This window comes from Sus scrofa, chromosome 18, assembly GCF_054392235.1.
Source record: "Sus scrofa isolate SSC_HxYL_T2T_F1_AM1 chromosome 18, Sscrofa_HxYL_maternal_Yorkshire_Landrace_v2.0, whole genome shotgun sequence".
NCBI classification, from domain to species: Eukaryota; Metazoa; Chordata; class Mammalia; order Artiodactyla; family Suidae; genus Sus; species Sus scrofa.
This window is the reverse complement of record NC_139400.1, coordinates 25,897,435-25,921,492: the sequence shown is the minus strand read 5'-3', so window position 1 is coordinate 25,921,492 and position 24,058 is coordinate 25,897,435. Positions and strand designations below refer to the sequence as shown.

The following is a 24,058-nucleotide window of genomic DNA, read 5'->3' as shown; positions in this document are numbered from 1 at the left end:
CAGGCAAAAAAAAAAGAAGAAAAGAAAACTCTTCCTTATTTTGGGTCAAAGTCCCCCTCCTGATAACGTCTATCAATCAGTCCTAGTTTGGGTTTTTCATTTTTTGAAGTTTTGTTGAGGTGGAGTTGATTTCCAATGTGCCATCATTTCTGCTGTACAACCAAGTGATTCAGTTGCACGTGTGTAAAATCTGTTCTCTCTCAGCTTCTTTTCCCGCATAGATTATCACAGAGTATTGGGTAGAGTTTAATCCGTTCTAGTTTGATCTCAAAAATATCAGAAGATCTTAGATTGTCTCTAGCACAAAGTAGGCTCACATAAATGCTTCTTCTTTTCCCCTCTGCTGTATTCCAGTTAAAATTGGGGGGTAACTCTCAATACTACCTATTGTGCTGAGTGTTGGAAAACATAAAGAAAATAAGACATGGTCTTTGGTCTTGGTCCTGTAATAGTAGCGTGAGCAATTGCTAAGTACTGGCTCTGGACAAACTGCTTCCTCCTTCCTGTGGATTTGCTTATCGGGGTGGTAAATGCAGTTACACTTGTGTGCAAACCATGTCCTCTTTTGACCGTAAGAAGAGCTGTGAAATTGGCTGCCCTCAAAGCTCCCTTGCTCCTGTTCCTCCTTCTCTCCGTCATCTTCCGGGTCGCCCTGGGGTCACTTGCAATTTTATCTCTATTCTTGGTTTTCCTTAATCAGCCCATTTCAAGAGCCCTCTCCAATCCTCCCATCCATCCTTCCCGCAGCAACGTGACACTCTCCCCGAAAAAGTGTCCTTAATTAGTTAACAAAATTTCCCTCCACGACACAGGCTGCTCTCCCCTAGAAAAACCAGTGACAGATATGAGCACCATTTGGTCTAATTAGTTCTGATATTTCACACACCATATTTGCGAGGTTTTTTGGAGGGAGGGGAGGTGGGCAGGGAAAATGCTTCTATTAAAAGAACAGCAGGGAGGCTCAGCTGAGGGGAGGGGTGGGGCTTGGGGGGTCTTCTTTTGTCATTGCCTTTAAAGCCATTATTAAATCAGTGCCACCTGGCCTGAGGACACAGCTTCCTGGCCCTTCTGTCTGCCTGCATTGGCCTCCCTAGGAATGAGACCCATGTCTTTTCTTATTTCGGTGGCTGCTAAAGTTCCTGATTGAGTGGCCTTTTCTCCTCTGAGACAGAAATCTATACCAGGCGAAGTACCACGAGAGGGGGCCCGGCGCTAAGACCTGGGGGACTCAGGACATGGTGTGCCCTGTCCTGCTCTGGCTTGTTCTGTGACCTTGGAAACACTGTTGAACTCTCCAGGGTCCCTTTGCCGTCTAAGGGCTGTGTATTGGGGTGGGGGGCGGGGGAGAGAGAAGATCTGATCTTGAGCTGCTGGAACAGATGGCTGTCTAGAAAAGGCAGTTGTAGAGTGGATGGATTAGAAGCTCTTAACCTAGGGAGTTCCCGTTGTGGCTCAGCAGAAACAAATCTGACTAGTAACCACGGGGACTCAGGTTTGATCCCTGGCCTCGCTCAGTGGGTTAAGGATCTGGCATTGCCCTGAGCTGTGGTGCCGGTCGCAGACACGGCTCAGATCTGGTGTGGCTGTGGCTGTGGCTGGTGGCTACAGCTCCAATTCGGCCCCTAACGTGGGAACTTCCATATGCCACAGGTGCGGCCCTTAAAAAAAAAAAAAGCAGAAGCTCTTAACCTAAAAAATCAATGCTATATTCTATATTCTTCTGTCACATTTGCTGTCATCTGCTTATACCCTGCAAGGTTCAAGGGGTATGTTTGCCATACCTCAAAGAGCTGAGCATACACTTGGGGTGATCCCAAACTCAGCCCCAAACTCATGAACTGCACGAGATGTTGGCTGCTGAGACGGGCAGTCAGCGCTGGGCTTTTCATGCGTTTGGGAACCACAGCGCCTAACCCCAAGTGATGTTCCCTAAAAGTTGGTGGGACCAGATATAGGGCAGAATTCCAGGTATCATCGTCCGCAAGGGGAGTCAGAACTCCTAGGTTCCCTCCCTGCTTGGCTTCAGTGTGGCTCAGTGGGTCAAGAACCAGATGTCGTCTCCTTGAGGATGTGGGTTTGATTCCTGACCTTGATGGCAACCCATTCATGCTCCTGGGCCTGTTCACTCATTTCTAACCTCGGAGAGTTGACTAGTTCTCTAAGCTTCCTGGGAGTTCCAAGCCCATGATTTTATGACCAGGCCTGGAAAAAAGAAACAAGCATATTTTAATAACCTTGATGGTGTAGAAAATGAGGAAAGCCACAAAGCCAACGGGATGAGCTTATGCTTCAAACTTGAGGGATCCCTAAGGGATTTCTCTCCCCAGAGGCTGTCTCTGTGTGATTCTTTGTCCCCAACACACTGAGTGAGGCCAGGGATCGAACCCGTGTCCTCGTGGATACTAATCGGGTTCATTACCACTGAGCCACGACGGGAACGCCTCTGGGTGATTCTTGATCCTGGCACTCCACTCCTCTGCTGCTTCCTTGCCAAGGGCTGGCCGCAGCTTCTAGAAACACCCCTGATGGAAATGCCACCAACTCCCAGAAGCCTGGTCACAGTGCTCTTCCTCCCCACTAGGGCCAGTTTCTGGCTCATTGACACCAGGCTGGGGAGGACTTGATCTGTCCCCACTGCCCTGATCCCTGGACACAGGGCTCTGGGATGAAGGCTGCCCCTGCAGTGGACAGCCCACCATGGCAGCCTGGAGTCCCTCTGCCCTGCCTGTCAGCCCCCCAGCTGGCCCCCTACTCCCAGCAGGAGCCCCTCATAGTCTGAGCCATTGAGGCTATGTCATGGGTGACATATTCAACTGCCACTGCTATTGCCCATGAGACGGTAACTGTCACTCAAACGCTGAGCAGCTCCGTTAGTTTGCAGTCCTATTTGGCAATTTATTGTTACTAATACTCCGTCAGAAAAATATTGCTGCCCCTGTAAATATGTGGTACAGGCTTTCTCCAGGGAGTTTCTTGTATGTGGGGGCAGATTTTCTCCCTAAGGGACACAATCCTAATTTTATCTTGAAATTAAATAAGAAAATAAGATACACATTGGAGGGCCCTGTTTATAGGCAGCATTCTTAGGCTGCAGAGCCCACCTGCTCACGTGGGGCAGGAATTGGGGAAATGAGGGCAGCCAGTCAGGTATGGATGTGTGGCTGGGGTGTCCTACATGAAAATTCTTTTTTTAATTTTAGTTTTATATTGGAGTAGAGTTGATTTACTGTGTTGTGTTAGTTTCAGGTGCACAGCAAAGTGACTCAGTTATACATAGGAATATATCCGTTCTTCTTGAGATTCTTTTTCCATAGAGGTTATTATAGAATCTGAGTCGAGTTCTCTGTGCTATACAGCAGGTGCTTGTTGATGATCTATTTCATACAGAGTAGTGTGTATATGTTAAAGGGAAGTTCTTGATTGAGAAATATTTCTGTCTTTTGTGCCAGGGCTTGGTTTTCTGGGTTCACATCAGACTCGTTCATTTCATTTAATGCTTCTATAGTACTCACCACCTGCGAGGCACTATTCTAAACGCTTGCATATAATAATCTATTAAATCCTTAGGCAGCTTTGTGAGGGGAGTGCTGTTATTCTCCCCATTTTACAGATGGGAAAACTGAGGCCAAGAGAGGTTTAGGAAATTGCTCAAGGTTGGACATCTAATAAGTGGCAGAACAGGCATTACAAACTCAGGCCCCCTGGTGCCAGAGTTTGTGTGTCTGCCTACGGCCCCAAGATGCCTCCCAACCACGGGGGTCCTTTTCCTCTGCTGGGTCATCCACTGTGGGATTCGGGTCCTTGGGAGGCTCTTGCCGTGCTCTAACTGCACGAGAAATTGCGCACATCAGGACTGGACACATCTCTGCTACCCGGCATTTGGGTCTTTTTTTTTTTTTTTTTTTTTTTTCCTTCTGGCATCCCTTGCCTTCACCTGAAAAGATGAATCGAACAGCTGAGTCGATGCTGGGTAAATGCAGCATCTGACTTGTCCTCAGATGAACTTGTAACAAAAACAGCATCTCGCGCGTCGTGCCAGTCTGCTTGGCTGCCGCATATTGTTTCCAGTCGCGGTCAAGGGCTTTCATTGACTGTTCTGTTCATCTTGTCCTTGATCCACCCCGTGGCTGCTTGTGCTTCTGGGAATCCAGGCGGCGATCTCCACAGCCCATCCACTCCCCTGCCACCTGCGGTATTCCCACCCCTCTCCGTCAGGCCCCGGGAATGGCTTGCAATGTCCCAGTCCCCATGGTTTGTGTCCTTATTTCTCAATGTGATACGAAAAGGGAAGGTGAGAGGGTGGGGCAGGAGGCTGTGTTCTAGCAAACGTTCTCACTGCTTGTGGTAAGACGTGATGGGTTAGATGGCCGGTGGTCGGGGAGGACGGCTGTTAGAGATGCGGGCCGCCCTTGCACTTGCACGACCTGCCCCTAGAGAAGCAGCAGGGCATGGGGTGGGCGCTGGGAATGAGAGCTCTTCTAGTACCAGCTTCAGTTTCCTCACCCGGATAACAGAAGGCTCAGGTCAGAGCTTCTCTTGGCTTTTCTAGCTCTGAAATCCAAGGGTCATACATGGTGGGGGTCAGCGGTTTAACAGGGAGACCAGGAAGGCACCCCATTCCTCGAGTTACACTGCATGAGATGGATCAGTTAGTTAGAACCTGACACTGTGCTCAGAGGTAAAGGGAAGGTACCGAGGGCCATGGAGAATTGGCATTTCAGGTGCCAGCTCTGGCATTCATTAACAGGGCATCTGATGAACAGCGTCCACTCAAATGTCTTTCCCATACTCCCTCCTGCTGAGTGCCACTCCGTTTGATACCTGGATATCCGCTCCCCAACTTTTTAGGAGTTTCTCGGTCATGTTTTTCTCTAACCCTGAGTGTGGTTTGGTCAAGGCTCAGAGGATGGATGGATGGTGCTGATGGCAATGGAGACGACAGGGTCGCTGTCACGTCTGGGTCCGCAGCCTAGCATACAGACTTATTATTTATGTACTTACTTATTTATTTTTGCTTTTTAGGGCCACACCTGCCTCATATGGAGGTTCCTAGGCTAGGGGTCCGATCGGAGCTATAGCTGCCAGCCTACACCACAGTCGCAGCAACACCAGATCTGAGCCACATCTGTGACCTATGCCACAGCTCACAGTAACGCCGGATCCTTAACCCACTGAGAGAGGCCAGAGATCAAACCCGCATGCATCTTCATGGATCCTCTTCAGGTTCATTAACCTCTGAGCCATGATGGGAACTCCAAGACATTTACTTAAAAGTCGCCTATTGAATTGGGAGCTGCGGATTAGCGCATCCCCCAAACTGGCCAAGAAGTGCCAGTGTAGAGGGAGCCTCTCCACCTTCTATTTAGAGAGACAGGTGAGTGCAGGGCTGCTGGGGGTTCATTAGGCCCTTCAGTGTGAGCCTGGACAATCTGGGGACAGTGCAGAGACAGGGGTCCCCCACAATACCAACATCCATCCTTTGCCATTCCTCCTCTCCTGCCCAGCCACCTCCCCCAAGTCCCCTCCCCTGACTGCGCCACTGTCACTCTCCCTGCCCACGATGGATTTTTTAGGCTTCATTTAGTGACATAACCATCCCAGTAAAACATATAAATGGCCCAGCCGTAGATCCTAATGTGCAGTAAACGGTTTTTCATCTCATATCATTTTTTCATGGGGAAAAATTGGTTTCGTGCTTCTCCTACCCCCTCCCTCCCCCCACCCACACAGGTGGATTCTGTTCAAGGAGGGGTTGCCTCTACCCTCATTCATCTGCCAGGCTGTCAGCCCAGCTCGGGCACCACTCACTCACAGGGGTGGGGGCGGTTCAGCTTTGATTAACTGTCCCTCGCAATGTTAATTTCCAACCAGAGGCTCACTCAGCTGTCGCGGCAGGGAAAGGAAGGTGGCAGGGGTGGAGGGAGACGGCGAGGTTCCTGATTGGTTTCAGTCCTTTATTTATTTGTCTGTTCTGTTTGTTTTCAGAAGGCGCTGCCTTCTGCAGTCATCCTTTCTTCTTGCCTCCTCCTCATCCTTTCCTCCTGCATCCTTGCTCACTGGCTGGGTGTGCTGTGCCCTTTTCTTGGTCTTATGCTCTCTTACACATGAAATGGGAGCCTCAGGGCTTCTCTCTGCCACGTGGCAAGATTGGAGGGGAACCCTGAGCTCTCTGGTTAAGGAGACGAAATAATCTCCAAACCTCAGGAGAGAGGACTCGGTGATGCTAAAGTCAAATGCCTTCCACTGGGCCCTGGCAAGGTCTGTTAACCATGTCTCTGCACCTACTGTGCCTGGCTAATCCTCAAAACTGTCGCCCTCCCTTTGGCCCAGTCCTGCCCAGACTCCTCCAACAGCTTTATTTCCTCCATTCCCACTCCCACCCAAAACTGGGGCATCTCCTAAGACCCCAGCCTGGGCCATTTGCTTTTTTCTCTAAGCTTTCATAGTGGACCCTTCTAGAAGCACATGCAAGGTGCAAATGATGGGAGGAGGGCAGGCTGTTTGCTCATGACTCGGTGTCTCTTCCATAGCAATGGAATCGCCCTGTTCTCTCAGACAACAAATTCCTACCTGCCCTGCCTCTCCTCCTGCCTGCCTTCCCACCAGCTGCCTTCCATGCCTGGGAAGGCATGAGACACAGCAGGGCTGTATGGCTACAGCAACTCCCTTCCTTATTTGCTGCTACTGCTGGCTCTGTCTCCATGGCCAAAGAAGCAGCTGATCCTCAGTGCTGCACTGCAAACAGAGCTGCAAGAATGCATCTCTGCTTATGCATCTTCTAGTGGTGCACGAAGCTGCCCCACTGGTGTCTTGGATCGCAGCTTATCCCTTTGGTGGCAGCTGGCTTCTTACCTCTGCACCTGGCAAGATATCTGCATGAAGGATGCGTGTGTGTGTGTGTGTGTGTGTGTGTGTGTGTATCCAAGCATGCATCTTGCATGCAGAGATTCATTTTGGAGCAATGTCTGCTCATTTGGCTCAAAGGCATAGTGTAAGTGTACATAGTACCTAAGAGGTATTCTGATACCCACATACTGTTTGGGGGAAATAATTGTACCTGAACAAAAGGAAAGTCTTTTAAAACATTAAGAAGTTCTATAGAAATATTAGGGCTGATCGTGATGATCATTCTTCGGAGACTCTGCTACTCACGGTGTCGTCAGACCACACCTCCATGGCGAGCCAGGGAATAAAGGACAAGGGGCAAGAGAGCTCAGCTGGTGCTTCCCACCACCTGGGACATGGGGATGGGTCCATTTTGGAGCCCAAGTTCAAGGGTGAATAAAGACAAGCCAGCAAGTGGTGGGGCTGTGCAGCCGGGGTAGGGGAGTGCTGGGTGCCACAAGCACTGCTGGGGAGCTGTGAGCTTTGTCTTCTGGAGAGATGGTGGAAGTGGACCAAGGTCTTGAAGGATCCAGATCCTTGATCCAGAAGGCGAAACTAGGATGGATGAAGCACAGGCTCAGAGGACCGATCCTCCCCAAATCTGACCCTCCCTACAATCGCACCAGTCTCTTCACTCCTCCTGCCGGGAGGGAGCAGCGCTGTTGAAGGATTCTTGCATTGGGAGGAAGGCTCAGCAAGAGGCTGTGGGAGGATCTTTCCTTTCAAGAGCCTTGGGTTCTAACCAATTATCCGCCAAAGAGGAAATTTAAACCCAGAGCCATAGACCTAAGGAGGATGTCACATAACCTCTAGAAGTTGAGACCCTGAAATTTGCATGGCCTTGAGTCCCCAGGACTTCCGGGCCTCGGAAAATCTCACAGCTCTTCATGACAACAATCCAACTGGAGGTTTGGGTTCCAAATGCAGAAATGCAGGGGTGAAGAAGACAGTGGCTCTTTGAGGGGGCTGTCCCGGGTTCGGAAGGGTTCAGAGTACCTTCCTTCTGTTGCCTAGCCCTGTGCAATGTCCTGACTTTTCTTGCATCCTTAGCTCTCAGTGGCTTGGCCACCCTCTCCATCTTCTCCCAGGGGATAGGACCAAGGCGTGAGTGTGGTACAAAGAGGGGGGGTGCTGACAAAATCCCAATTTAGGAGACAAAAAGCACGGCAGTGAAAACAAATCCACTTAGAAGCCTCCAGCAGATTTTAGACACCTTGATTAATCATAACTTGCTACACATTATTTCCCTATAAACAAACTACAATGTTACTCGTATAAACAGCTTTATCTTGACAGCTGCAAAATGTCAGGATTTAATGTAGAATGAACAGAGAGAGACCATATGTTACCACTCCAGGCCTGGAACACACTAATTCATAGCATATTGCCTCATCCTGAAGAGGTGATTACAAAAGAGGGGCTAGCTTTTCGCCTTGCCACGGCTGTGCATGCCATCGCCAGGTCCCCTGTCCCCTCTCCTTGGCTGAGCTGTACTGACTGCGAAGCGACGCAGCGGAAGCTTCTGAGGTTGCCAGCAGCGAGTTTGCTGGCAACCCAGGAAGTGCGGATGTGGTTGTGTTGTTGTATTTTTTTAAATGAACTCAAATAAATACAGGTGTACCCCACTGGGAACCCCTGGTTCCAGTGCAATAATAAAGGGGGTGGGAGGCAATCCGCTTCAGGTCTCCTGCTGAGGGTGATTGCTGCCTCTGCCAGAATGAAAAGCCTGCAAAAGATACCAAACAAATAGAACCCCCTACGGAAATAAGCAATTAAGAAACAAGTTAAATACAAGAGGAAACAGAACTTAAGGCTCATGAAATTAAAGTCTGTAAAGGGACTCTTGACCAAGGGGTGGTTTTAGCCCCAAGAGATGAAATTTTCCCCATGAGATTGTTTTAGGGAGAAAACCCCAATAGGACACATTTTCGTAGAGACGGCGGTTTCCTATTTGTTCTCTTTGCTTTCTTTCTCTCCCCTGCTCTATCTCCCTTTTACTTTAATTTGGCAAAAATCAGGGGTCGGTATGGTCGAGGGCACCCTCTGCCTCTTTATAAATAACAACTGTCTTTGGAACACAGCCGTGCCCATTCGCGGATATATTGTCTGACTGCTTTTGTGCTACGCCTCCGAGGTCCGTCCATGCAACAGAGGCCATATGGCCTAGAAGGCTGAAAATGTTTACTCCCTGGCCCTTTACAGAACAGGCTCAAGCTATAGATGTGTTTATGTCATTCCCCAGCCTAAACACGTCCAGCATGCCATCAATTCGTTTTTGGCCACCCAGGAGTCAGTCCTCTTCTGTGGCTCTAGAACCCTGATTTCCCTTCGGGGAAGTGCCACCCACCTTGCCTAGTCTGGGGGCGCTGTCGATCGAGGGGCAGGCGTGTGGCCCCAGCTTGGTATCAGAGCCTCCCCGGGCTGTGGTTGGCCAGTGGAGTGGCGGGCAGTTGATTTGTCCTGTTGGTAGCTCTCCGAAGCTCTGAAGCCCCAGAGCAGCCTTGGTTTTTAGTCCTTTTCCTAAACCCGAGTTGTTTAAGAAGCAGGAGATGAACCATGTTCATCCTTCCATTGCCATATATTCTCTTGCTTGAGTGGGAACTGGTTTCTGTTGCTTCTGAGCACAGACTCTACACGGATTTCAGCAACCTCTCAATGGCCCCTCGTCATCTGTGGGTCGGGTCCAGAGTGAGACCTCCTAAGCAGACCCCCTGTGACTTGGCCCTGGCTCGCTTTGAGAGACTCCCCGCCCCCTCTTCCCTCATAAGTGCCAGCGCTCCCTACCCTGAGGCTGTGTGTGCACTCCAGCTACTCTGTTTAAATGACTAGTTTATAGAGCTGCCTTTCCCCACCTTGCTACAAGCTCCTTGGAGACTGAGGAGCGGTCCTCTTTATCTGTATCCTCAGAGCATGAAAAGGTTGTGCCCTGTTAGAAGGATGAGCCCCATCTTCACCACCGGCTCTGCATTTGGCTCTTACGTTGTAATCTCGGTCCTACACCAGTAGTTCCCCAACCCAACTCAGCGTTCAGTCATCCTTTTTGCTCCCATGCTGATTTTATCCCTTGGCCTCCGTTACTGGCCTCTAGTCTGATCTGTTCAAGCCCTGAATGTGTACCCACTCCTGGGCTGGGGTTCTAGGCTTCTGCCCAGGCCTGTTCCTCTGCTCTCAGTCCTTGGGTCCTGCCTTCGTCATCTCAGTGGGGCTGCGGCTGACAGTTCTGCACCGGGACCCTTGTAGTTCCTGTCTGCCTGACACCACACTCCCATCCCCCTGAAGCCCCCGAGGGAGGCTTGAACCTTCCAGATGCTCCCCTCTCTTTTGGGGTCGCCTTTCTGCCCTTCTTGGATCTCTACTTGGATCCTGGCAACCCCGCTCTGGTTCATCTGTTGCTGACCTCTGGCACTCGCTGGCAGGATGGTAGTTTTGCCCCAGTGGTACAAGCAGCTGGCACAGGCTTGTGTGCTTAGGTACCTCCATGTTTTTGTTTGTTTGTTTATTTATTTGTTTTATCTTTTTAGGGCCGAATTGGCAGCATATGAAAGTTCCCAGGCTAGGGGTCTAATCAGAGTTGTAGCTGCCATCCTGTGGCACAGCCACAGCAACATGGGATCTGAGCCGCATCTGCGAACTACACCACAGCTCATGGCAACGCCGGATCCTTAATCCACTGAGCGAGGCCAGGGATGGAACCATGTCCTCCTGGATGCTAGTCCAGTTCGTTACTGCTGAGCCACGACAGGAACTCCTATGGGTCTTTTTCTGGAAGGAAAATCTTTTTTTTTTTTTTTTGTCTTTTGTCTTTTGCTGTTGTTGTTGTTGTTGTTATTGTTGCTATTTCTTGGGCCACTCCCGTGGCATATGGAGGTTCCCAGGCTAGGGGTTGAATCGGAGCTGTAGCTACCGGCCTACGCCAGAGCCACAGCAACGCGGGATCCGAGCTGCGTCTGCAACCTACACCACAGCTCACTGCAACGCCGGATCGTTAACCCACTGAGCAAGGGCAGGGACCAAACCCGCAACCTCATGGTTCCTAGTCGGATTCGTTAACCACTGCGCCACGACGGGAACTCCTTTTTTTTTTTTTTTTTTTGTCTTTTGTGGAAGGAAAATCTTTCATTCTTTCCCTTTGCAGAGAGGGAAGCAGCGCTCTGGGGAGCACACAGCGGACAAGGTCTAGCAGGAGAGTTAATTAGGCTCAAACCCCAGTGCTTCTGATGCAGCTCCTTTCTCTGGGCGGGATGCGTGGGGCCATCTTGGAATTTGCAACTCTTAGCGTCTTAGATCCACCCCGGAGAGATGAGCATTGTGGGCTCCTTGGGAAGGGAGGCACATCACCTCTCTGTGATCTGCTTCTCTCTTGCTGTCCATTTCATGGTGCGCCAGAGCTCTTTGAGTGCAAGATCCTGTCTGGATGTCAGAATCTTAAACACGAATACTAGCAATTCTCTCTTTCTAATGTTCTTGTGCCAGAAGGGCTCTTGGAACGTGCAAAACATCCTACGTCCCCTCCCGCCGCCTGGGGTCAGGAAGGGTCCTTGGTTCCTCTCCAGCTGCTGGAGTCATCCAAAGGAGCAGCTTGTCCCACATCCAGCCCTGGAAGTCCAAACACAGGAGCCTCCTTTTGCCCAAAGAAGGCATAATTCTCCACACGAAGGCTCTTCTGGGCTGCTGAGCTCACTGCTAAAGGTAACTGGCAGGCGCTGGTCCCCACTGCCGGGAACGCCGCCGGAAGCCAGGAGGTCAAAGACAAATGTGGTGAGAAGTGACTTCGGTGGGGAGGATGGACAGACATGCCCAAGTGCCCGGCACAGGCCAGCATTGTCACACAGGCTGCTTGATTGTTTCTGCTAACCTTCAGCATGTCCGTCAACTTCTGGAATTTTTGGCTCTTTAACCATGTCTCCAAGACGGTCTTACACACTCAGCCTGCGCACAGTCGTCACCCGGCCACAGGCCATGTACTTGACTCGGGGCCTGGTCCTGGTGCCTTGAAGGACCCCAAAGAGCAGCTGGACCTCAGCCTCCTGCCCTGTCTTCCTCCCAGGCCTGGGGTCGGCTCACATGCCTTGCCCTGCGAGGCTGCCATGATGGGGTTAGAAAACAGCCGCTGAGTTAGGTGCTGTTTCCAAGCCAGCTCCTGGTTCCCAGCTCTGAGCTCCTGGCACAATCTAAAGCATGCATTGCCTTTTTGGTCGCTGGCTTTTTTCTTCCATCTTAAGGACTTGACTCTGGAGCTCAAAAGGCTTGGGACACCTAAAATAGAAATGTCTAAAGGAGCAAAGAGCAGCATCTAATGCTTACCAAGCCAAGTGGCTTCCCCTTCCTGTGGGCCCGGAGCTGCTATGACATATAGAGTTGGATTTTGAGAGAGTGGTCCCATTGCTAACACCAGTGCTCAGCAATGAGATTGGCCTGGGTTTCTCCACCTGTGTGTGTGTGTGTGTGTGTGTGTGTGTGTGTGTAGAGAACAAAATTAGTTTCAAAACAAAATAGCCCTGGACTCTGATCAGCTGCTGAGTCTCTCACCCCCCCCTTCCCTCCTTCCAATTTATTACCTTTGAAGTCAGCCCTGGGGGGCAGGTGGGAACTAGACTTTGGATGATGGCTGAGACTCTTGCATTCACTTTAAAGGATTTTATGGATTCCACAGTTACCTCGTGGTTAGCAGTGCTGATGGAGGTGAGCAATAGCCTGGGTAATCTGAAGCCAAGGGATAATCCCCAAATCATTACCATCTATTTTTGAAATGTACCATATGATTATTTTCAGGAGTTGATGTGCCTTTCTAATCAGCCTCTCTCCTTGGACTGATGTTAAAACTGACAGTTCTTTCCACTGAAAAATAAAACCAGCTACTCAGACATTGTCGAATCCACTGTGTATGATGCAGAGACCTGACTTTAAAAAAACGGGAGGGGGGAGTTCTCGTTGTGGCCCAGTGGGTTAAGAACCCAACTAGTATCCACGAGGATGCGGGTTGGATCCCTGGTCTCGCTCAGTGGGTTGAGGATCCGGTATTGTGACAATCTTCAGTGTAAGTCTCAGATGTGACTCGGATCTGGTATTGCTGTGGCTGTTGCGTAGACCAACAGTTTCAATTTGACCCCTAGCCTGGGAACTTCCATATGCTGCAGGTGCGGCCCTAAACAGAAAGAAAGCAGGAGGGAAAAAGACTGAAAGGCGAAGAAGGTGGTGGAGGAGCCTTACCTTTGCTTCAGATTGAATTTTCTCATCATAGCTGGTGAAGGAATGAAAGTGGCGTCAGACCTCAGGACCTGTGCCTGTTGTTCAGTTTCTACTCAGAGGATGAAACTCGTTTTCATGATGTAGCTTTAGAGTCTCTGCTTCCAGCTCGATGCCACTCCGTTTGTGAGGCTGATGGTGATGCTCATGGCTCTTCCCTGTTTGCCCTGGAGCCCTGGCACTCCTTTTAGTCCAGGCTCTCGGTCCTAATCAGTGTTGCTTGCCATCTTTTATTGTCTTAATGTGTCTGAGTGGGTGAAAGTTGTGCATGGTGTGGAATTCAGAATACGCACTGCAGCTGTCACTCTCCCGCCCACTTCTCTCCACTGTCGCCACTGGGGTGCTTCCTGTAGACCGTTCGAGAAACAGCGTCTTCTTGCCGCTCCTTCAGTCAGCTGCTCAGCTGCAGTTCAGACAGCTCTCCTCACAGTCCCTTGAGCTGTGATATGGTTACTTGTTTCCTTGGCATCTGGACAACCGCTTGAAGCAAATCTACTCTCTTGGGTCTTCCATGGCTGAGAAAAGTCACATTCTTCCTAGGCCTCAGGCATCTCCAGGCCTTGCTCCCCACTTCCCAGCCATCCGCTTCTCCATTCTTTCTTTCCTCTACGTTCTCCAGTTCGTGGACCCCTTTCCTGGTCCTTGTCACCTCTGGTCTCAATGTAGCAGCTGCCAATTTTGTCCCCATCTTCCTACTGAAACCCTACTCTTCTGCCGCCTCCCGGAGGGCCCCTCTCCTGTCTCTGCGGAGACGTCTTCCGGCCTCCACGCCTGGTCTGCTCACTTCCCCTCTAGCCCCGTCATCCTTCACGCTCATCTCTGCTATGAAGGCGACTCACAAATCTTTAACTCTGGACGTGACCTTCTCCCTGAACTTCCGATGTTGTTTCCCACTCTCTGCTGGACGGTTCTACCACGCTGTCCCCTGGTCCCCTGAAGTCCACGTTCTCTGCTTCCTCTGATACCATCCCTTCCTTTAGCCTTTAGGACTCCTCAAAAGAGTTCCATCCTGCTCCCCGTCGCCCTTAGCGTTTCCAGCCATCGTCCTCATCCTCAAGACTGGTTAATTCCACCTTCACACTTCCTGCCATAACCACCCTTTTATTTCAGTTCACACAGCTGTCGTTTCAGGTCAAACCTTTCTGGCCCAGCACCCGAAGGGGGTCAGAAAACTGCGGATTCTCCTTCAGCGCCTCTCTTTCTGCCCAATCTGCTCGACATGTCATCTTCAGCATAACATTCCCCAGTATGGTTTTACCATGCCCTTCTCCTAAACAGAGGTTTCGTTTCATTTTTGTTGTTGTCATTGTGTTAGCTCGTATAAGCTGCTATGAAGCAGACAAAATTTTGTAGGGCCATACAGAATCTTTTTTCCTGGTGGTAACGACCAAAATGAAACAATAGTACGTACTCACCTTGAAAACTCTGTGGCTCAAAGAAAAACAACTTTTTAGCCTGACATTGGAGTTCATCTCAAGTGGTCCCCAAATTCCCTGTTCTGACTTATTGGCTCATTTCTTTGGGTTTATTTTAGAGGCGTTATAGGATAATGGTTAGTTAAAGGGCTCTGCTCTCATTCTGCCTCGCTGATATTCCACATCCTCCCAATACACATTACGTCACTCTGGAGAAGTTTTTTTTGTTTTTTTTAAATCCTTCCAAGCTTTAATTTACCCACGTTTTATTAAAAATGGTAGTTATACACCTATATTATAAACTATTCCGTGAATCACTTAATCCATGTGATCCGTGTAAACTGCCTCACACATGATAGTGCCAAAGAAATGTTGTTTTTGTTGTTATTTTCCCAAATACGAGCCCTTTGCTTAAGACAAACTGACCTAACTACTGTGTCTTGAATAATACCTTGTACATGACTTCCTTTTTGGCTTTGTTTAGGATTTTGGTCCATCTGAAAATCTTATCCATTTTTAAAAGTCTGGGAGTTTCCGTTGTGGCTCAGTGAGTTGAGAACCTGATGTAGTCTCCTTGAGGATGCGGGTTTGATTCCTGACCTTGATGGGTGGGTTAAGGATCTGGCATTGCCGTCAGTTGCCACGCAGGTCACAGAAGTGGCTCAGATCCAGTGTTGCCATGGCTGTGGATCCAATTGGGCCCCTCGCCCAGGGACTTCCATATGCTGCAGGCGCGGCCATAAAAAGAAAAAAATAAAAATAAATAAAGTGCAACATTCCACTCCTTCCTCGACACCTTTCTCTGATTCTCATTCCATGGTGGGTGCCGGTCGTTATACTTTTGCCAAAGCCCATAGATATGTATGACACAAAGAGTGAATGAGGTGTCAGCTATTGACATTAGTTAATAACAGTAATGTATCAATATCAACTCATCAATTATAACAGATGCCCAATAGAAAATGTTAGTAGTATGGGAGTTCCCATCATGGCTCAGTGGGTAACGAATCTGACTAGGAACCATGGGGTTGTGGGTTCAATCCCTGACCTTGCTCAGTGGGTCCGGTGTTGCCATGAGCTGTGGTGTAGGTCGAAGATGCGGCTCGGATCCCATGTTGCTGTGGCTGTGGTGTAGGCCGGTGGCTACAGCTCCGATTTCACCCCTAGCCTCGGAACCTCCATATGCCGCAGAAGCGGCCCAAGAAAATGGCAGAAAGACCCCCCCCCCCAAAAAAAGAAAATGTTAATAGTATGGTGGGCAGGAGAGCTATGGAAACTCTCCTGCTTGGCCTTCACTTTTCCTGTAATCATGTCTCTTAATTTAAAACAAGTCTGAACTGTCCACCTGTATGAGCTCTTTCAAGGTAAATCTCTTTATCTTCAGCCTAAAGTCTGTCCAGCTTGAAGACACAAAGGAGAGCTTTCATCATGTCATGTTGTGATTTCTTTTACCTGTGTTACTACTCTAGAGTCAATAGACAGTGTAGCTTAAGGAAAAACCAGTGTGAGATCAGAAGGGTCTGGGTTTACATCCTGGCTTCTTTTTTTACCCAATTATTTAACTTCTTTGAGCCTCAGACAAGTTATTTAACTTCTTTGAGCCTCCATAGTGCCGTCTGTACAATGGGGCCAACGATATGTATCTGTTATGATGAGTTGCAGGGAGAATTAAAATGAGAGATGTACTCAGCTATCGGCTGCCATCTCATTAGTATGTGAGGATCAAAATTTTCTAATTTTCTTTATTTTATTTTGCTTTTTTTTTTTTTTTTTTTTAGGGCTGCACCTGCAACATATGGAAGTTCCCAGGCTAGGGGTTGAATTAGAGCTGTCGCTGCTGGCCTGGCCATAGCCACGGCAATGCAGGATCCGAGCTGCATCTGCAACCTACACCGCAGTTCCTGGCAATGCTGGATCCTTAGCCCACTGAGTGAGGCCAGGGATCAACCTGCTTCCTCACGGATGCTCGTCAGATGCGTTTCTGCTGAGCCACGACGGGAGCTCCAAAACTTTCTTTATTGCCGACTGAACTGACAGAGGAGCATATTCTTTTATCTTATCTTATTTTTTTGCTTTTTTAGGGCGGCACATGTGGCGTATGGAAGTTCCTAGGCTAGGGGTTGAATTGGAGCTACAGCTGCTGGCCTACACCAGAGCCACAGCAATGCGGGATCTGAGCTGCGTCTTCCACCTACACCACAGCTCAGGGCAACTCTGAATCCCCTACCCACTGAGTGAGGCCAGGGATCGAACCGGCATTCTCACAGACACTAGTTGGATTCATTTCTGATGCATCACAACGGAACTCCCGGAACATATTCTTAGTAAGGTTTTATAAAAGCAAACAAGAGGTGATTGCTTTTTGGACCAAAAAGCATGTTCAGAATTGGAGAGATGAGATGAGTTAGAGGTGAAAGTAGACACAAACAGCTTTTCACCCCACCCCAGAAACACTACTATCCAAACATGAAAGAAGGTCTACAAATATTAGCCGAACCTGAATTTCTGTACCGTGATTAATCAGTAATTAGTGTTCAGTGCGACAGAGATTTGTCACTTAGGCCTTCGTCTTGCAGATATAGCATCTGGCACACATGACCCAGTCTGAGGTCACCCTGGGGGAGGATCCGGCCCAGAAGTGGCTCCCATCACTTCTGCTCACATTCCATTGGCCAGAGCTTGTTCACGTGGCCCTGGCCTCATTGCAAGGGGGCCTGAGAGACAGAGCCTCCCTGGTGTTTAGAAAACGGGGAGCCCAGAAAAAGTCTCTGCAGAATCATCTTAATCAAAGTGGATGGATTCAAAACGAATGTTTGCAATGCCATCCAAAGCTGGAAAGGTGAAAATGAAAATTAGTGTTTCTGTTTGAAAATAAAACATTGATTATTTCAAATGGTGGTTGAATGGGAAGACGAAGAAGGGAGCCAGTGATCGCTCAGTAATTGAAAGAGAGAAGGCCGGTTTCTTCTGCAATAAATCATTTGAAGTAGTGCTTCAACATTTTAATGATGATAAAAGCAAACCATCTCGGTCACCCCAACCAAGCCCAATAGAAAATGCTGTTCTCTCAGACTGTGGATAAAAATGTCAAAAATGAAATCTGTCTCCGCCTACAAATAAAAAGTAGAGAAATGCTGTAATTTTGCCAAAGAACCCAAACCTGCCACGCGTTGGCGTCTGGAAATCTCCCATTCACAGGCCTCCACCTCACATTATTCATGCAGATTCACTTTGTCCCTGGGGGGAATTTCATTAACACAACAGGACTGACAGATGACCGGATCAATTTCATCTCCAGCCCACATGGTCCAGAGTGAATACATAAATCAACAAGAACATCTTGAGGAACCAAGTGGGCTGGAATCCTTTGGTTTAGTATCATCTCAATTACTCTTATTATTTGTTTGATTTTGCAAAGGTGGCCTAATTTAATTTGTAATGTTTATGATAATACTGTTTGGGTGTCAGATAACCATCTTGTAGCTCATTAGGTAATTTCCATAACAAATATCCATCACCAGACAGGCTTAATCACAGCCTAGCTCCTGGAGGGACCGAGGTGACCAGAGCCAGCCTCACTGTCCCCCACGCTCTGCTCCCATTGCAGGGTCCAGGCGCAAGGCTGGATGCACCGAGCAGCCCAGATGCAGCACTTGCCGTCCTCCGTGGGCACCATTCTGTCATCGCTGTCCTCTCGCTAATGGCTGAGAGCACAACCAAAGCTCCCCCGCTGCGTCCAGAGAGTCATGGAAGCGCCTTAGGAACCTCTGAGCCTGGTGTCTGGCTTGTTGCAGATTCTTCGTCAATGTTACTATTTACTCTTTCCTCTCTCATTATGTTCTAGGTTGGTAAAGGGGCGCCCGAGAGCGGTGCCAAGCCTTCCAGTGGCCATTAAAGGAAGAAGAAAGGAAAGGAAGCGCCTTTCAGGGGCCAAGGCTCATCTGCACGTCGGTTTCAGTCTTTCCCTTTGTCCTTACCAGCAGCCCAGGAGAGGAAGTGTTACCGTCCTTGTACAGATGAAGATCCAGAGGCTTCAGGAGTTTGGGTTCCTTGAAAGCCCATGCTCACAACAGCAGGTAGGGAGTGGAGCTCAGATTAGAACCCATGGCCACAGAGTTTCAAGAGCATTGCTCTTTCTGCTTCATTTCACTGCACCCTCTGAAAGCAGGAGGGGACGTGGATGGGAGTGAAAAGGCAGCTGCCCCCTCCCTCCTGTCGATTGATCCTGAGATCCCGGAGGGGAGAAAATGCTGATAAGCAGGTTGCGGGGACCTGCTCATCTCTTACATGCTTCCTGGAGCCCTTGGGGGCCTCTGCCCCCCGGCCAGCCCCATCTGCCCCCTTGCCTGGGGAGCACTGGGGTGGAAGTGCAGCTGGTCACAGCCACTGGCCCTGAGGTGGGGCTTGTGTTGCCTGCTGGGTGGGGCTGGAGGCCTGCTGACCGAGTGGAGGGCAGGCTGCTTGTCATGCACCCACCACCCAGTCCCTGGGGGCTGGACCCTCTGGAAGAATGTGGGGTTCTGTCGTGGGCGGGGGGACAGAAGAGGGTCATGAAGGGCCCTGCCGGTGAGGGTTCCCTGTCTGCTTCCCACTCCCCCCCAGGCTCAGGGTCTGCAACTCCTGCTGGTGAAGAGCCTTTTCTAAGGGACCTGGCTTCCATCCATTCTGCCTTCTTGCTTAGGCTGCCTTTCTGCCGGTGTGCTCGCCTCTCTGTTCCTCCTCGGTCTGTGTGGAAGAGTAGAGAGTGTGGCAGTGAGCTGGAGAAATCCAGAAGGAGGGCCCGGGGAGAAAAGAGGGATCTGGGCCTTTCCAGGCCTCTTCGTTTTCTTCTGAAATCTCCCTTGGATTCACTACCCAAGTTCTGTGTGGTTTTAGACGGCCGCTTGGCTTTCACCCGAGCAAACCTGCACAGCCTCCATTCCCGAGCCCTGTCATCGTAAGAGTTCAGCCACGTGAGTGGCTTTTCCTGACACAGCAGGACCTTTCCTTACACAGTGTGATGGAGGTGAGGAGAAGCCACCGATGTAGGAGGCAGGGCACCGGGGCTGGAGCATCATGCACCCAACATCTGCTTCCCTTTTCCTGCCAACGGTCCCTTCCTCTGAAGATGCAGGAGTCGCCTAGGTGATTCCTGAGGTCCCTCCATCCCCAGTATTTCTGGATTTTTGAACTTCCTCAAGACTTGTATCGTAACCCTTGCATTTATTTGGCTTATATCTCATGACGCTCCAGGGCTGTGGCCATGTTTTGGGAATTCAGCTAGCAGCACTTCTGAACTACACACGGGCAAACCGGCATCCTGAAAATTCCCATGGACACTTTAAATTGTGTTTCCTTTGAATTGACATTGTTCCTCAAGTGCCCCCCCCCCGCCATTGATTCAACCTTCTATAATCTGTTCCTCTCTCCTTGTCACCTGGCAAATGGCTGTCTGTCCACCTCCAGGTACTGCTGCCATCATTGATATATCCAAGTCCAGCAAAGCCAGCGACTTTTTACCTGCTGATCCAATCCAATTCGATTCAATAGGCATCAAGCACCTGCAGGTGCAGTTTTCTCTGGATTGGGCTCCAGAGTTTTCACAGAGCTCACGGTCCCTGCCTTGAGGAGCTGACCATCCTCTGGGGATTGGATGGTGGCCTTGGCCATGGCCATGTGTGGGAGGGAGTCAGGCAAATGCACAGATGACTTTGATTCTAGGGTGTCAGGTTCTCTCTTTTCCACCATTCTCGTGAGTCATGCTCCCACTGGCTCTGCTGGCTGTGAGGATGGATTTTTCTGGGGACTGAGAGGGTGTGCGGATGTGACCGCTAGGACCCTCTGTCCAGAGGAGAACAGAGAAAGCTCTTCCCTCTCTTAGGGTTGGAGGCATGACTCGTCTGCCTTTTCCACTTGTCACATTGAGGGGGGCTCTGCCACCATATTTGACCGGAGCAAAACTCTGCACTGTGACCCGCCTGTGTGCTGTTGGGGAAGTGGCACCAAATGGGACGTCCAGAGGCCAGTCCCCATCCAGCCCGTGTACTCGTAACCTTCAAGCCCTGACCCCTCGGGCCGGGGGTCCTCATCTGTCGTGGAGTGGCTGGAAGAGCACATTTCTGAGGTCCCCTCTGATCTGCTGCTATGGTTCCCCAAATCCACACCCAGAGCTCCCTGTCTTCACAGACAAGGGGAGAGCCCTCCGTGAGCACCCAGGAAATCCTTCACCTGGGGGCTTGTCCTGGTCCCAGGGCGGCTCCCTGCCCTCCCTGCATACGTGTGCATGCACTCCCCTTCCCCAAACTGCATCCCCACACCACTGTGCCTCAGGGAACCAAAATTTATGTCCATGTGAAGTAAAGCATCTGCTACCAATTCCCCAGCCCTCTTTACAATCCAATTAGCTTGGGGTTTTTTTTTTGGGGGGGGTGGTGTTCTTTTTGGGACTGGATCTCCATTTGCTCCGTTAGGCTCACTCCCACTGGACTTGCTCGGGCACTGAGTTCCCAAGGTAGTGCCCAGTCATGGACTCTCTGAAAGCATCCTCCATAGACAGGTGACATTGACCAGGACAAGCAAATAGACACGTTCACTCAGACATGGTCGCACACTGAAATATTACAAATAAGTTCTTTTGTAGCTTTTTATTGGGCAGTTATCTTTTTGTGAACTGTCTCAGGTAGTGAAGCATGACTGCAGGTAATGGGACCTGTTAGGACAGTAGAACCTGGGGTGTGTGTTGGGGAATGGGGGGGTTGGAAAGGAGCTGGTTGGTTAGGGGTTCAAATGCTTGGAAGGAGGGGGAGATTTTACCTTAGCCTCCAGGCTTCTAGAAAGGCCTATGAGAAAGCATCAGCTCCCCCATTATCCCTTCTTTGGAGCTGGCCCCTCAGCATCCCCAGATGGGGGCCCCTTGTTTCCAGCCCTGGAGGCTCTGCCCTCCTGTGAGTGGCAATCTCCCTGGAGACTTAATTGGCAATGCTTCACTGAGCACAGAAACCTGGGATATGACAGTTCTTGCTCTTTAAATTGTCAAGGAAAGCAAGGTGCTTTGAACTGCACCGGCTGGGAGGGCAGGGGGACCCCGCTCAGTGTCACCTCTGCCTCCATGAATGTTCAGGGAGCATGAAATAGTGACAGAGAGACAAACAGGTAGATGGAGCAGGGTGACCAACATGAGCCTGACAGGCCATTTGATAGGCCAGGAGGCTGTGTCATCTGGGACCAGCACTTGCCAAGCTGAGGCAGGAGACCCCCTGTGGGCACCGGGGGGGCTGAGCCCTTGCTTAGCCCGCCCATTTCCCACCACTCTGCCCCTTGGGGCATGTGGCTGTGCCACCTGGCGATGCGAGCTTTGATGACTCTGGGCTCTTGCTAGGGTGGGACGCCCGCCACAGGGGTAGCTGGACAGCTGTCCCGCGGCCGGGATGGCAGGGAGTCAGGAGGTGTCCCCACTATAAAGAAATGCCTGGAGGTGCCCTGTGGGGACTTCTCCAGGCTGTCCCTGAGCTTGGGGAAGAGGTGGCCCAGGAGGAGGGAGAGTCCTGGACAAGCCTGGGGAAGGGAAGCAGTGTGATCAGGGGGCAGGTGGAGCCAGCGGAGAGGCCGTGGGAGACTTGGACCTGAGTGAGGAAAGGTGGAAACAGCTGGGGTAAGGGTGAGTCAGTTCTTAAGAAGGTTTTTCTGGAGGTTTTTCAATTTTGATGTACACTGTGGAATGCTGGGACCAGTTCTTGGCTTTGGCATTTGCTATTGGAACATGGTCCCCAACTTAGTTCCTTAGTTCCCAACTCAGATGCTACATCTGAAAAACTTTCCATTCCTCCAGTTAGTTTCATAGCCTGACCCTCGAGAGGAAGTTCCTCGAAGATGGTAACCATGTGTATTTTATTATATATCCAGAGCACCAGAAGCAGGGTGATCTCATTCTGCTTTCTCCTTCCTTGGCCTTACTTCTAAAATATTCAGGTCCCTTCTCTTTCCTATTCTTGTGTCAAGGGGTGGGGGGAAGAAATGAAGCAAGTGAGGAAGGGGGTAAACTGCTGTCCCTGAGTCAGATCATGAGCAAGAAGGACAAAGTCCTTTCTGATACAGGGACGAGGGGCCTTGTATGTTGGTGGAATGAAGCTTCCAAGGAGAACCATGGCTCAAAATTGGGATTCACATTCAGGAAGATAGAGAGAAAAATGTCTTTCTTGCTTTCCCACTGGCCCCGAGCCCCCAGGTAAAGTTGCTGGTGTTTCCTCAAAGTGCCACCTGCTGTGGACCTGTTTCACTCGCTGGCTGGGAGCTCAGACTCCGAGCCTCCCCAGCCCATTCTGAGAAGCGGGGGATTTAACGGTCTGGTTCATGCCTCCAGGACATGTGGTCCTCTAGCTTTCATGTATACCAACCCAGGACATTCCTCAGTGCATCCTGGATAATCAATTGGGCCCTAATTACCTCCATTAGCATTCCATTAGGTCCAAGCCAGAAACTCTGAACCCATGGACCCTCCCCTTTAGCCATCTCTGCACCTGCGGCCCTATTAAGGCAGGAGGATGTGGGTCATTATATGTGTGAACACTAGACTAATTCCTATTAGTCATGCCAAGGAGAGGGGATCCCTCCTCTTCTTCCTTTTCCTCCTCCTTCACTGACCACGTGGATTGACATTTACTCTTCTGTGGGTTAGCTCTGCAGAATCCTGCTGTGATTATCCAGGCTCCCCCCCCCCCAAAAAAAAAACATAGGCAGAGGAAGTTCGAAAGAATCCCCACTTTACAGCCTCATTTTATATCATCACCACCACCATCATCCCATTTCCCACCTGGGCCATCCCTGTGTTCAGCACCGGACACACCGCAGCACAGTGCCGGCGCCCGAGAGAGTCATGGAAAAGCTCCCTGTGCCCGGAAGCCATGTGACTGAGGCTGATACTCTTCTGAATCTGAGTCAGAGCATCCCGCCCTGATGCGCCTGTGAGGGCTTGACACGACCGTCTGGATGCCTCTTCCCTCTCTCTAATGCTGTCATCTAGGCTAGCTGATTAGTTCCTTCCGCTCTGTTGCATCCGACGATCTCTCGCTGCAAAAACATTTCAGAGGACAGATTGCGCTGATGAGCGCATTTCAGAATTTGGTCTGTTTACTTCCCTCTGCTTCCTCTTTTGTGCTGGCGGGTGGTCTTACACCACAGGCGATGCGGATAGCTCCTTCTTTTGGCGGCTCCCTCCCAGAGAGAGCACGAGGAAAACAAGACATTTCTCCCTCGTCGCAAATTCTGCAGAGCCCTCGCAGCTTAGCTCCGATTCCAGGATCCAAGAAAGGATGTTTGCAATGACCTGTGTCAAAGAAATGAGGCATGTCAGACCAGGCTGGGTTCAGAAGGGATTGTACAGCCTGACTCCCAACTTGGGCACCCCTGCAGCCCAGCAGTCCCTTGAAGCTCCGGAAGATCCAGATGCTATAGAAGCTTCGTGAATGTTTCCCACGAGTGAGTGAAGGGCTCAGGAATCCACCCCAAGCCTCACTCAGTCTATAGAGAGCCTGTGT

At 50.2% G+C, this 24,058-nt stretch overlaps 1 long non-coding RNA gene across 6 annotated transcripts in view; it reads left to right on the top strand.

Annotated features, from left to right (window-relative positions):
• Window positions 1–24,058, top strand: part of LOC110257550 (uncharacterized) — a 416,793-nt gene that overhangs the window by 362,526 nt on the left and 30,209 nt on the right. For 5 of the 6 annotated variants that reach the window (XR_014833817.1, XR_014833816.1, XR_014833815.1 and 2 more), the window contains one exon: window positions 18,391–18,622. This is a non-coding gene — a long non-coding RNA (uncharacterized LOC110257550). The remainder of the gene's footprint in view (window positions 1–18,390; window positions 18,623–24,058) is intronic. The other variant, XR_014833819.1, reaches the window with a different exon arrangement.